Source organism: Panthera tigris, chromosome A2 (genome assembly GCF_018350195.1).
Source record: "Panthera tigris isolate Pti1 chromosome A2, P.tigris_Pti1_mat1.1, whole genome shotgun sequence".
Lineage (NCBI taxonomy): Eukaryota > Metazoa > Chordata > Mammalia > Carnivora > Felidae > Panthera > Panthera tigris.
In genome coordinates this window covers 101574593-101588528 of record NC_056661.1, presented here as the reverse complement: position 1 = coordinate 101588528, position 13936 = coordinate 101574593, and the positions used below count along the sequence as shown (strand labels likewise).

The following is a 13936-nucleotide window of genomic DNA, read 5'->3' as shown; positions in this document are numbered from 1 at the left end:
AACCACAGGGCCTACGTATATAAACATTAAAAAAACGGTCACTATTATTAGGAAAAGCCTGACTTTAACTTGACAGAATCTCAGATAAAAATAGTTTCATGTTGTTACATGAAACTATGAGACAATCTCACTTAATATAAGAGAGGATTTTTGTGATCGCATGGTTAATGAAACACATCGGGACATTAAAATGCGAGGTATAATTTCGTACCTAAAGATCACCTCCTACCTTCATTTCTGTAACTGGCAGTCATCCCAGATTCTCTTGGGTGTACTGAGTTTGAAAAAAAAATAGTTTCCATCAATTCTTAGTGCTGTCATCTAGAAAACAAAAACAAAAACAAAAAGCACTGGTGTCAAACTAAGTTGAAGATCAAAATGCAAAGGCTGGCTTAAAAAAATCTTTTCTACCACATGAATGATTAATTTCATAAAGAAATGAAAATCTTCTGCCCTGAGCACAAAGAATGTAACCATTACTGTGCTATAAATACCCCAGGCTCAACTGGGGGATAGAGAAGGAAAAGGACAGTGAAACTCATGGCATCTTTAAAAAGCTCTTTTCTTACAGGGTTCTAAATCAAAAACAGATTATTCACCAAAAGCTTTTTGATACCTTGAAGGGTTTCTTGGCTGTTTCTTTGGAAGCTATCATTCACTAGTTCACACGGATGCAACATTAGCTGTCACTCAGAGATGAACTTCAAATTGCTGCCACATGGATGGAAAATCAGTACCAGGAAGAAAGTGTCTTTGTTAACTCAGAAAACATATTTTCTTTAAAATGGAAAGACTGACCATGTGATAAATGCTTTTCATATAATGGATAAAACCACTCTTTACTGCAGGAAGCATGCACCAGCCTTCTGAGACCTGGCAGCTCTCAGATTTTTTCTTTCTTCAGATCACATGCAAGATTTAGCTTTACTGGGTGCCTTCATAGCACCTACATCTTGCATTTTCCTCCTTCATCTCTCCATTTCCTTTATTCTTCTGCTTCAGGAAAGAGCAATTAAAATAAACTTGTAAGTTAGAAAATAAGGCTTTGAATAGAGATTAAAGGAGCTAGAGGTTATTTGGCAGACATTACATGGAGAATTAAAGTTTTTAAAAATGCGAAGTATTTTATGGTTATTCAATTTAATTCAACAAATGTTTGTTGAGCACTGAACATGTGCATGGCTTGATGCTTGGTATCATGAAAGAATATGAAGAAGAAACAAACAAGAAATTGACTTTCAAAGGACTTTAATGTAGAAGGCAAATATCTTAAAGTACAGAAATGATTTGCAATTTATTGTTAATACCTCAGTAGATCTAAAGGGGAGATTCAGACAAATCATTGCTGGGGGAGAGGCAGGTGTTATGAGAAACAATACTTTCCAATCGTTTTATCAGAGAAAGCTGAATACAGCCTCAGCTATAGCGGTAGACCTCAAGGGTCAAAAGCCAGTCTAAATTGGGAGAATGATCACAGGTAATGGAGTCTGAGGATACTGAGGCTTCAAGACTGGTTGTAGCATAAGATAAATGAGAAGTGACGGGGAGGTTCTAAAGTGGTAGGCTGGCATTAGATCTTAAGATTTACATGTTGGGCTAGGGAATTTGGATTATAAGGAGACTTTATAACTTTGGAGCAGTGAAGTTATATGATCAGAGTTACAGCTCAGAAAGATAAATAGAGGGCTTGATTGGTGGTAGAAGATATTGGCAAAACCAATTTGAAGACTGTTTGCAGTAGTGAACACGAAAGCACAAAACTGAAGCATGTAGTGGGGACGGAGAGAAGGGAGCATATTTAGAAACAGTTTTGGAGGGTATAACTGACAAAATTTGGGTCCTTTACTTGGTCTAAAATGTTAAGACTAAGTTTCTGTAAGAGAAATAATTTATAATAAATAATTAGGGAAGAAAGTGGGAAAAACAGGATCAGTTTTTAAACAGATTGATGGCAACAAGAAATTAACTACCAGCCAAATTTGGGGAGACTCCTTAGGTGTCATACCAGTACCAGGCATCAGTATATGAAAAGGATCTGATAGAAAGAAAAATAATCTGGGTCACTTCATTAAACTATATCACACAATAATCCCATGTACTGATTATTGTTATTTTTCTAACAGATAGTTTAAAATTAGTTTCATATTGAAAAGCTTCTGTTTTCACCCAGTCTGGAATTTCAATAATTCTACAAAAATGTTTGCTTGTGCCTAAAGTTCAAATGTTCACAGAAATGTAAACACTGAGGATAGAAATTTGAAGTGGTCAAGATCAATTACATGCACAATGAACTTTGGATGTTAAAGAGAAGTTGATAATTCTTTTTAAAAATTCTGTAATAGGAATATATTACTAGGTCCTAGACTGCTCTAAACTTAAAATTTTGATGAACTGAAATTAGGAAGAACAACAAATAGAAAAATATATGGTGTTGATATTTGGTAAGTGGATTACATTTATATATTTGACTAAACATGGAACTTTATTTTAGGGCCTTCATTGTGAACTTTCCAAGCATGATTTAATAAAACTGTAGTATGTGAATGAATATACAAACTAGTGTAAGAGTCATTACTTTCATTAAGAATATTACAGTGAATAAATTAACCCAAAACAATAAAACCTGAGCAGTTGATATATGCAAGTCATTTACATCTTGTAGACTCATTTGGGGTAGGGAAAAATAAATGTGTTATGGTGGAGGTTTCATTAGCCCTTGCATTTCAATTGACTTCAAAAGCACACAATAAGAATACAAAAGCAATAAATATCATCCATAAACAAGAATACCATACAGGGTTGTGGCTTTTTTTTAACAAGATGTTCTGTGCCATTACACTTTAATAGTCCTGCTGAATTTTCAATATGAAAAAAGCTAAAGAGGACTGCCATAGTGCCATCACTATTCTGCAGCCATATTTTATCCTGTTTTATTACATCACTCTGCATTCAGAGCTACGTACATGATGATGTCTCATGGGAAATGCCAACAATGCTACAGGAAACCTTAAATGTAATATATTGACATCTTTTGGCATTCTGTACCTGATGCTAAAGGGCTTGGCTTACGTAGTGCAAAATAAATACTCAGTGTAAGTCACATAATAACAGCATGTCATATCCGCTGGATTTATAAGCCTGAGGATTTATTGACAGATACAGATATTTTAAAGGTGTTTTCATTTAGAATCTTACTAGTATCCTGGTAGATATATACTGAATGGACCTTCTCACTGTACTCTTGGGGGAGAGAACAAAGCCAAAAAGATTTTTTTTTTGACAGGTAGCCATGTGCTCCTCTATTTTCACTGCATCCTTTGAAAGATAAGATTTCTTTTTAATCCTGTCTCGATCAGTATTATTTTTCAGAAGATTTGTATTTATTATACCAGGCTAGAATGAAAACTCTAGGCTTCAGTATTGACAACGCTGAGTTGGAATCTCATTGGTGATCCAACAAAGAGCTCTAGATATCAAAAGAGCAAAAAAAATAAAAATAATCTCCTTGTAACAAACATTAAGAAAAATTTTAACTGATCCTTGAATATAGCAGTTATATGAAAAACACTTTGGAGATCCCTTTGGGGGTGAATTAATACATGATAAGCATCACTTGTCATAGCTGATGTTGCCTCCAGAATAGGCATTTTGTGGTAGCTCTTCTAGAACCATGTGATAAGGTAATCACAGACACCCAGGCTAAGACTGATGAGCATGACCCTGGAAAAAATATATCTCTGCTCCCTGGAGAGGGTTTGCAGCTCAGCTTCACTTCAGGTACTTCATCCTGAAAGACATCAGGGCCCAAAAGAACTTACACCTATCTGCCTACAACACACCTACACACCTCACCTGGCTCTCACTTGACCGTCTCTCTTCCTTCAGCTCTCAAGATTCGCCACTTCCTCAGAGAAGTATATCTTGACCACCCTGCCTAAAGTACACCACTCCCAACTCATTTCCTTCTTATCACTCTCCTCATTGGCTTCTTTATATTATCAAAATCTGTAGTCATTGGGCTTGCAGATTTGTTTCCTTGCTTACTTGTTTATGGCTCTGACACCAGAATGTTATCTCCAAAGAGGGAGGGATCATGTCTGCATTTCATGACTTCATGCAAGCATCTTGCATAGTACATGGCACATGATCAGGCTTAATACATATTCTGGAAGAGGGTAAGAAAAGAATGATAAAAAAAATTGAAGGAAGGAAGGAGGAAAGGAAGGTGGGAAGAAAAGAGGAGGAGGAGTAGGGATGAGAGAGGGAAGAGGAGGGAAGGGATGGAGTAAAAGAGGGAGCAGGGGAGGAGGGGAGACAATGGAACCAAGGAGGAAGAAGCAGCACATTATGTGGTTTATAATTCTTCTTGTTTGTTTTTTTAGCTAACTGGTACTAGTGTTTGACTAGGGTTGGATGACTTAACTGCTTTTAGTCTCATTTTTTTTTTAATGAAAAGAATAACCAGAGTTGCTTGATTGTTGCCAAGTCTAAATGACACAGCAATTGTGAAGCTCTCTGCAAGTTGCCAAGCATAATACATAAAATTTTGTAATCTATAAAACCCTAAAGAACTGTTAGGTATTACTATTAGCTGAAGTTACTATTTTCTCCACTAAGGATAACTACACAATTAATGGTTTCATTCTGGTTTCTCCTCCATCCATAAGCATATTGATATAAGGATATTAAGGATCACTCTTAAATGTATACAGTGTGTCTATTAACTGGTTGTTAATATGGTACTTGAGCATACCCTTACCACAGAGCAACATAATAACAATAATAATAAGTTAGATTGATGAACAGCTATTATGAGCCTGAAACTATTCTACAACTCTGAGCTCTTTTTATATCTTTTATCTCATTCAATCTTTACAAAATCCTGTGAGGTAACATATAATTATTTGTATCTTGGCTTAAAGTGAGTAAACTTAGGCACAGAGAGATTAAATAATTTGCTCAGGGATCCAATCCAATAAGAGACAAAAGTTGGCTGTGAAGAGAATATCTAGCCTCAAGGTTAACCGTCTGTACCTGTGCTCTGCAGAATTTTTTTTAATGTTTATTTATTTTTGAGAGAGAGAGACCGAGACAGAGTACAAGTGGGGAAGGGACAGAGAAAGAGAGACAAAGAATCCAAAGCAGGCTCCAGGTTCCTAGCTGTCAGCACAAAGCCCAATGCAGGGCTCAAACTCACAGACCTTGAGATCATGACTTAAGCTGAAGTCAGATGCTAAACAAATGAGCCACCCAGGTGTCCCCCTCTGCAGGATTCTTAACAGGAAATCTATCTATATAACTATAAGGCCTATGGAATTGTTTCTAGAAAAGGGTCTTGAATCTAGAATTGCGTTCAGTCAATAGAATGGTTCTCTTCTGCACACTCAATAAGAACATAAAATAATGACCGGGAGATGCCAGAAATGAAAACCGTTTGACCATTTTTAAAAGAATTTTCAAAATATTTTGAAGTAAGACGGGTAAGGCAAGAAGACACTGAAGAAGGAGGCAGGCCACTCCAGATTGGTAGGTGGCAATTTTAATAAACAAAGGAAATTTCTTATAAGACTTGTCTTGGACAGTCCCAAGATGGGTAGAGCTCTGTACCTGCTCACCAGACTCTTGAAAGTTAATATAGAGGCTTTAATGAGGCTCAGTCATATATTCAGTCCATATGGTCTCAACAACATCTTATTATTTCAAAACTACATCTTTGAAACAGTTCCAGCTATGGGAATAGTGGATGGAATGTACATTCCAAGGGCAAGGGAGAGGGTGAAGAACTTCCCATTGCTAGATCATGGGTCAACTGGAGGCCACATCCTCTCGATAACCTCCTCCAAGAGTACTGTCCTTAAAGATTTTCAAAACAACATGAATGGGCACCAGAAACTCTAAGATATTTCTATACACTTTCAGGGTCTCTTTAACTCACCCTGCCTCTTCCTACCTGCCCTTCAGAAGCTCTTCACGTAGTACTACTTGGTGAGTCCTATTACTGAAAAGTATGCTCTATCCCATTAGCTCTTAGGTTTGGAATAAAGTTAAGAATCACTGGTTTAACACTTTCTTACACCATACAGAAAAATAAACTCAAAAATTGGTGAAAGACCTAAATGTACGACAGGAAGCCATCAAAATCCTTGAGGAGAAAGCAGGCAAAAACCTCTTTGATCTTGGCCGCAGACTTCTTACTCAACATGTCTCCAGAGGCAAGGGAAACAAAAGCAAAAATGAACTACTGGGACCTCATCAAAATAAAAGGTTCTGCACAGCAAAGGAAACAATCAGCAAAACTAAAAGGCAACTGACAGAATGGGAGAAGATATGTGCAAACAACATATCAGATAAAGAGTTAGTATCCAAAATCTATAAAGAACTTATCAAACTCAACACCCAAAAAACAAATAATCCAGTGAAGAAATGGATAAAAGACATGAATAGACTCTTCTCCAAAGAAGACATCCAGATGGCCAACCGACACATGAAAAAATGCTCAACATCACTCATCATCAGGGAAATACAAATCAAAACCACCATGAGATACCACCTTACACCTGTCAGAATGACTAACATCAACAACTCAGGCAACAAGAGATGTTGGTGAGGATGCGGAGAAAGAGGATCTCTTTTGCATTGTTGGTGGAAATGCAAGCTGGTACAGCCACTCTGGAAAACAGTATGGAGGTTCCTCAGAAAATTAAAACTAGAATAACCCTATGACCCAGCAAATGCACTACTAGGTGTTTATCCAAGGGATACAGGTGTGCTGTTTTGAAGGGACATATGCACCCCAATGTTTATAGAAGCACTATAAACAATAGCCACAGTATGGAAAGAGGCCAAATGTCCATCGATGGATGAATGGGTAAAGAAGATGTGATAGATATAGATATAGATATAGATATAGATATAGATATAGATATAGATATAGATATAGATATAGATATATGATGGAGTATTACTTGGCAATGAAAAAGAATGAAATCTTGTCATTTGGAACTACGTGGATGGAACTGGAGGGTATTATGCTAAGCGAAATTAGTCAGAGAAAGACAAATATCATATGACTTCACTCATATGAGGATTTTAAGAGACAAAACAGATGAACATAGGGGAAGAGAAACAAAAATAAAAACAGGGAGGGGGCAAAACATAAGAGACTCTTAAATATGGAGAACAGAGGGTTACTGGAGGGGTTGTGGGAAGGGGGAATGGGCTAAATGGGTAAGGGGCATTAGGAATCTACTCCTGAAATCATTGTTGCACTATATATTAACTAATTTGGATGTAAATTTTTAAAAAATTAAATTAAAAAAAAGAATCACTGGTTTAATCAGTTAGAGATTGGTATGGGGAAGATGGGAGGGCACATGGAGAGTGGATTTTGTTCTATGCTGCTCAAATATAAACTGAGCACTATTTTCAAGGCTATTTCTAGAACTACTGTGCTACCAAGATGTAGTAGTAATAATAATAATAAAAAAATAGACCCATCTATTTGCTGTCTACAAGAGACTCATTTTAGATCTGAGGACACCTTTAGATTGAGAGTGAGGGGATGGAGAATTATTTACCATGCTACTGGAAGTCAAAAGAAACCTGGAGTAGCCATACTTATATCAGACAAACTAGACTTTAAATTAAAGGCTGTAACAAGAGATGAAGAAGGGCATTATATAATAATTACAGGGTCTATCCATCAGGAAGAGCTAATAATTATAAATGTCTATGTGCCGAATACCAGAGCCCCAGATATATAAAACAATTACTCATAAACATAAACAACCTTATTGATAAGAATGTGGTCATTGCAGGGGACTTTAACACCCCACTTACAGAAATGGATAGATCATCTAGACACACAGTCAATAAAGAAACAAGGGCCCTGAATGATACATTGGATCAGATGGACTTGACAGATATATTTAGAACTCTGCATCCCAAAGCAACAGAATATACTTTCTTCTCGAGTGCACATGGAACATTCTCCAAGATAGATCATATACTGGGTCACAAAACAGCCCTTCATAAGTTTACAAGAATTGAAATTATACCATGCATACTTTCAGACCACAATGCTATGAAGCTTGAAATCAACCACAGGAAAAAGTCTGGAAAACCTCCAAAAGCATGGAGGTTAAAGAACACCCTACTCATGAATGAGTGGGTCAACCAGGCAATTAGAGAAGAAATTAAAAAATATATGGAAACAAACGAAAATGAAAATACAACAATCCAAACGCTTTGGGACGCAGCGAAGGCAGTCCTGAGAGGAAAATACATTGCAATCCAGGCCTATCTCAAGAAACAAGAAAAATCCCCAATACAAAATCTAATAGCACACCTAAAGGAAATAGAAGCAGAACAGCAAAGGCAGCCTAAACCCAGCAGAAGAAGAGAAATAATAAAGATCAGAGCAGAAATAAACAATACAGAATCTAAAAAAACTGTAGAGCAGATCAACGAAACCAAGAGTTGGTTTTTTGAAAAAATAAACAAAATTGATAAACCTCTAGCCAGGCTTCTCAAAAAGAAAAGGGAGATGACCCAAATAGATAAAATCATGAATGAAAATGGAATTATTACAACCAATCCCTCAGAGATACAAACAATTATCAGGGAATACTATGAAAAATTATATGCCAACAAATTGGACAACCTGGAAGAAATGGACAAATTCCTAAACACCCACACTCTTCCAAAACTCAATCAGGAGGAAATAGAAAGCTTGAACAGACCCATAACCAGCGAAGAAATTGAATCGGTTATCAAAAATATCCCAACAAATAAGAGTCCAGGACCAGATGACTTCCCAGGGGAGTTCTACCAGACGTTTAAAGCAGAGATAATACCTATCCTTCTCAAGCTATTCCAAGAAATAGAAAGGGAAGGAAAACTTCCAGACTCATTCTATGAAGCCAGTATTACTTTGATTCCTAAACCAGACAGAGACCCAGTAAAAAAAGAGAACTACAGGCCAATATCTCTGATGAATATGGATGCAAAAATTCTCAATAAGATACTAGCAAATCGAATTCAACGGCATATAAAAAGAATTATTCACCATGATCAAGTGGGATTCATTCCTGGGATGCAGGGCTGGTTCAACATTCGCAAATCAATCAACGTGATACATCACATTAACAAAAAAAAAGAGAAGAACCATATGATCCTGTCAATCGATGCAGAAAAGGCCTTTGACAAAATCCAGCACCCTTTCTTAATAAAAACCCTTGAGAAAGTCGGGATAGAAGGAACATACTTAAAGATCATAAAAGCCATTTATGAAAAGCCCACAGCTAACATCATCCTCAACGGGGAAAAACTGAGAGCTTTTCCCTGAGATCAGGAACACGACAGGGATGCCCACTCTCACCGCTGTTGTTTAACATAGTGCTGGAAGTTCTAGCATCAGCAATCAGACAACAAAAGGAAATCAAAAGCATCAAAATTGGCAAAGATGAAGTCAAGCTTTCGCTTTTTGCAGATGACATGATATTATACATGGAAAATCCGATAGACTCCACCAAAAGTCTGCTAGAACTGATACATGAATTTAGCAAAGTTGCAGGATACAAAATCAATGTACAGAAATCAGTTGCATTCTTATACACTAACAATGAAGTAACAGAAAGACAAATAAAGAAACTGATCCCATTCACAATTGCACCAAGAAGCATAAAATACCTAGGAATAAATCTAACCAAAGATATAAAAGATCTGTATGCTGAAAACTATAGAAAGCTTATGCAGGTAATTGAAGAAGATATAAAGAAATGGAAAGACATTCCCCGCTCATGGATTGGAAGCATAAATATTGTCAAAATGTCAATACTACCCAAAGCTATCTACACATTCAATGCAATCCCAATCAAAATTGCACCAGCATTCTTCTCGAAACTAGAGCAAGCAATCCTAAAATTCATATGGAACCACAAAAGGCCCCGAATAGCCAAAGTAATTTTGAAGAAGAAGACCAAAGCAGGAGGCATCACAATCCCAGACTTTAGCCTCTACTACAAAGCTGTCATCATCAAGACAGCATGGTATTGGCACAAAAACAGACACATAGACCAATGGAATAGAATAGAAACCCCAGAACTAGACCCACAAACGTATGGCCAACTCATCTTTGACAAAGCAGGAAAGAACATGCAATGGAAAAAAGACAGTCTCTTTAACAAATGGTGCTGGGAGAACTGGACAGCAACATGCAGAAGGTTGAAACTAGACCACTTTCTCACACCATTCACAAAAATAAACTCAAAATGGATAAAGGACCTGAATGTGAGACAGGAAACCATCAAAACCTTAGAGGAGAAAGCAGGAAAAGACCTCTCTGACCTCAGCCGTAGCAATCTCTTACTCGGCACATCCCCAAAGGCAAGGGAATTAAAAGCAAAAGTGAATTACTGGGACCTTATGAAGATAAAAAGCTTCTGCACAGGAAAGGAAACAACCAACAAAACTAAAAGGCAACCAATGGAATGGGAAAAGATATTTGCAAATGACATATCAGACAAAGGGCTAGTATCCAAAATCTATAAAGAGCTCATCAAACTCCACCCCCGAAAAACAAATAACCCCGTGAAGAAATGGGCAGAAAACATGAATAGACACTTCTCTAAAGAAGACATCCGGATGGCCAACAGGCACATGAAAAGATGTTCAACGTCGCTCCTTATCAGGGAAATACAAATCAAAACCACACTCAGATATCACCTCACGCCAGTCAGAGTGGCCAAAATGAACAAATCAGGAGACTATAGATGCTGGAGAGGATGTGGAGAAACAGGAACCCTCTTGCACTGTTGGTGGGAATGCAAATTGGTGCAGCCGCTCTGGAAAGCAGTGTGGAGGTTCCTCAGAAAATTAAAAATAGACCTACCCTATGACCCAGCAATAGCACTGCTAGGAATTTATCCAAGGGATACAGGAGTACTGATGCATAGGGGCACTTGTACCCCAATGTTTATAGCGGCACTCTCAACAATAGCCAAATTATGGAAAGAGCCTAAATGTCCATCAACTGATGAATGGATAAAGAAATTGTGGTTTATATACACAATGGAATACTACGTGGCAATGAGAAAAAATGAAATATGGCCTTTTGTAGCAACGTGGATGGAACTGGAGAGTGTTATGCTAAGTGAAATAAGCCATACAGAGAAAGACAGATACCACATGGTTTCACCCCTATGTGGATCCTGAGAAAAATAACAGAAACCCATGGGGGAGGGAAAGGAAAAAAAAAAAAAAAAGAGGTTAGAGTGGGAGAGAGCCAAAGCATAAGAGACTGTTAAAAACTGAGAACAAACTGAGGGTTGATGGGGGTTGGGAGGGAGGGGAGGGTGGGTGATGGGTATTGAGGAGGGCACCTTTTGGGATGAGCACTGGGTGTTGTATGGAAACCAATTTGACAGTAAATTTCATATATTAAAAAATAAAAAATAAAAATAAAAATAATTAATAAATAACAATACAGTTTTTACTTTGTACTTAGTACTCAGTTAATCATTTTAACATAAATGCAAGGCTTCCTAACAACATATATATATATAATATATATATATAGATAGATAGATAGATAGATATGATAACATGTTTTCATGTTTTCTTGTTACCTCTGTCTCACACAAGAAACTATTTCAGTTATTTGCCTAAGGTCTCCCAACTACATGAATGGTGGATCTGACATTTACAGCCAAATCAACCTGACCCAAAACACCCTCCACTGCTACCTCAAAATACATCTTTCACCACATGAATGTATGCAACACACACACACACACACACACACACACGCACACACACACGCACACTTTCTGTCTCTCTTCCTCAGATTCTGCTTGGCTACTTAGGGACAAAGCCAGAGAGGAACTATGCATGAGTATCAACAATCCTTAGGTTTGGGCTACAACATGAATGCTCTAAAACAAAAAGCACTTTGCTATTTCTGTATGCATTTAATGAAATAAAGAACTCATTTCCAGCAAAGTTTATAGTATTCCATATTCAAAATATCTCAGAGTCTGAAACTAAACCTTTCACATGCTATAGCTTCTACACATGTTTTAACCTTAATTACTGTTGATAGATATACTACTAAAAATTCCACTGTCCCCACTTCCTTGGGCCATTGAATTTGGCAGCACAACCACCACCTAGTGTACTAATGTCTGTAATATTTCTGTCTTCATCTTGTTTCATACCATCAAATGTTTCTCCTGTTTTCACTGGGCTGGATCCAGGGGCTCCTGTATGGACTGGGAAGACAAATCATTAAACTTGCTAAGAGTTTTGTGTTAAATAAAAATGAATAAGGTGTTCAAAGGAAGTAGTGTTGGAAACAGGATTATAAGTGAGAAAAAGGATGGCCAGTTCTTTCAGACATTCAAAGTTCTTTTCATAAGATAAACGGGATGCTAATGTATATAGACTCAGGAATTCTCCATTTCTCATTTGCAATAACTTTCATGAAGAAACAGTTCTGCTATGTGATGATTAAGGATCAATGGAAATTTGATTTTAACCTCTCCTCAATCCTCTAATTAAAAGAGCTATGACTCTTATGAAGAAATTCGATAATAAAGATACTGCATATTTTAATTATCTACTGAAATTGAGCAATAATATTCCAACAGTTTAAATACTTTTCCTGGAAAATCTCTATGTTTTGTACTAATTAAACAATTAAAGAAACACTTAGCCCTTACAGAATTGTGTATATTTAAAGACTTTTATAAATATCCAATTAATCCCCATCGTGCCTTTTATAGATGAAGAACATGGGTTGCAGGAAACACCTGTGATTTTCCCCAGATTCCAAATCCATAAGACTGTCTATGCTGTAACTAAGAAGCTTGGAGAATGGTCTGTACCTACTAAGATTCATGCCAGATTTGGAAAGGGAGCAAGTTTTCAGGATTCTACTTGTTTTGTTTCAGGTATCGCCCTGAATAAATGTTTGTCATTATTTCATTGTTTTCATGAGACAAAAATGACATTACAAAGTGTCTGAGTTTAGGGGTGCCTGCATGGCTAAGTTGGTTAAGCGTCCTTTTGGCTCAGGTCATGATCTCATGGTTCATGGGTTCGAGCCCTGTGTTGGGCTCTGTGCTGACAGCTTAGAGCCTGGAGCCTGCTTCAGTTCTGTCTCTCTCTCTCTCTCTCTCTCTGCCCCTCCCCTGAATGCACTCTATGTCTCTCTCAAAAGTAAGTAAAACATCAAAAAATTTTAAATTCAGCTAAGTTTAATTCAGAAGGTGTAATAACCTACAAATTTCAATTTTGATGAAAAATCTACTTAAGAGTGGGATATTACTATTTCTCCTGACTCTTAAATAAATTTGCTACTACATATAATTCTCTGAACAATGAAGGAGATTTTTGATGAATATTATGGACAAATAAAAGCAAGGCATCTCCTCTTATCATTTTTCACCAGGAATTAATTTTTAAGAGAACTAGAATAGTATTGAACTTTACAAAAATAAAGGTTTCATTTGTAAGCTAATATTTATTGAATATATATGGGTCAGGCAAAATGCTCAGCATTTTCATAAATAAGTGGATTCTAATTTCAACTAATTCTCACTGTGATGTCATTTCTTCCCTTTATTAGTTGGGAAAGCAAACCCCACAGTCACACAGTCAGCTAGTAGCAGAGCCATAATTCAAATTCAAGTCTGCTAATGTCATAAAGCCCAGGCTTTGACATCGCCAGTCACTAATATCTCTGTTTTATTTGGTATTTTACATTTAGGTTGCATGACTACAGCAATTTAAACCCTCCAGATTAAGCAAAAATTAACAAAATCAAGAGGAAAGAATATTTGCAGGACTCCTCAAGACTAAAAGCCAACAGAATAGCATGAATGAATTGATCTTTGCTTCTGTGCTCTCTTGATTCATAATCTAGATGGGAGACTGA

The 13936-nt window shown here is 36.9% G+C and overlaps 1 protein-coding gene across 1 annotated transcript in view; it reads right to left on the bottom strand.

The window, feature by feature from the left end:
* Positions 1-285: 285 nt before the first annotated feature.
* The window catches only part of NXPH1 (neurexophilin 1), a 627612-nt gene continuing 613961 nt past the window's right edge, over positions 286-13936 (bottom strand). Inside the window, exon 7 of the mRNA XM_042967193.1 lies at positions 286-321. The gene's annotated coding sequence lies outside the window, so the exon portion shown is untranslated. The remainder of the gene's footprint in view (positions 322-13936) is intronic.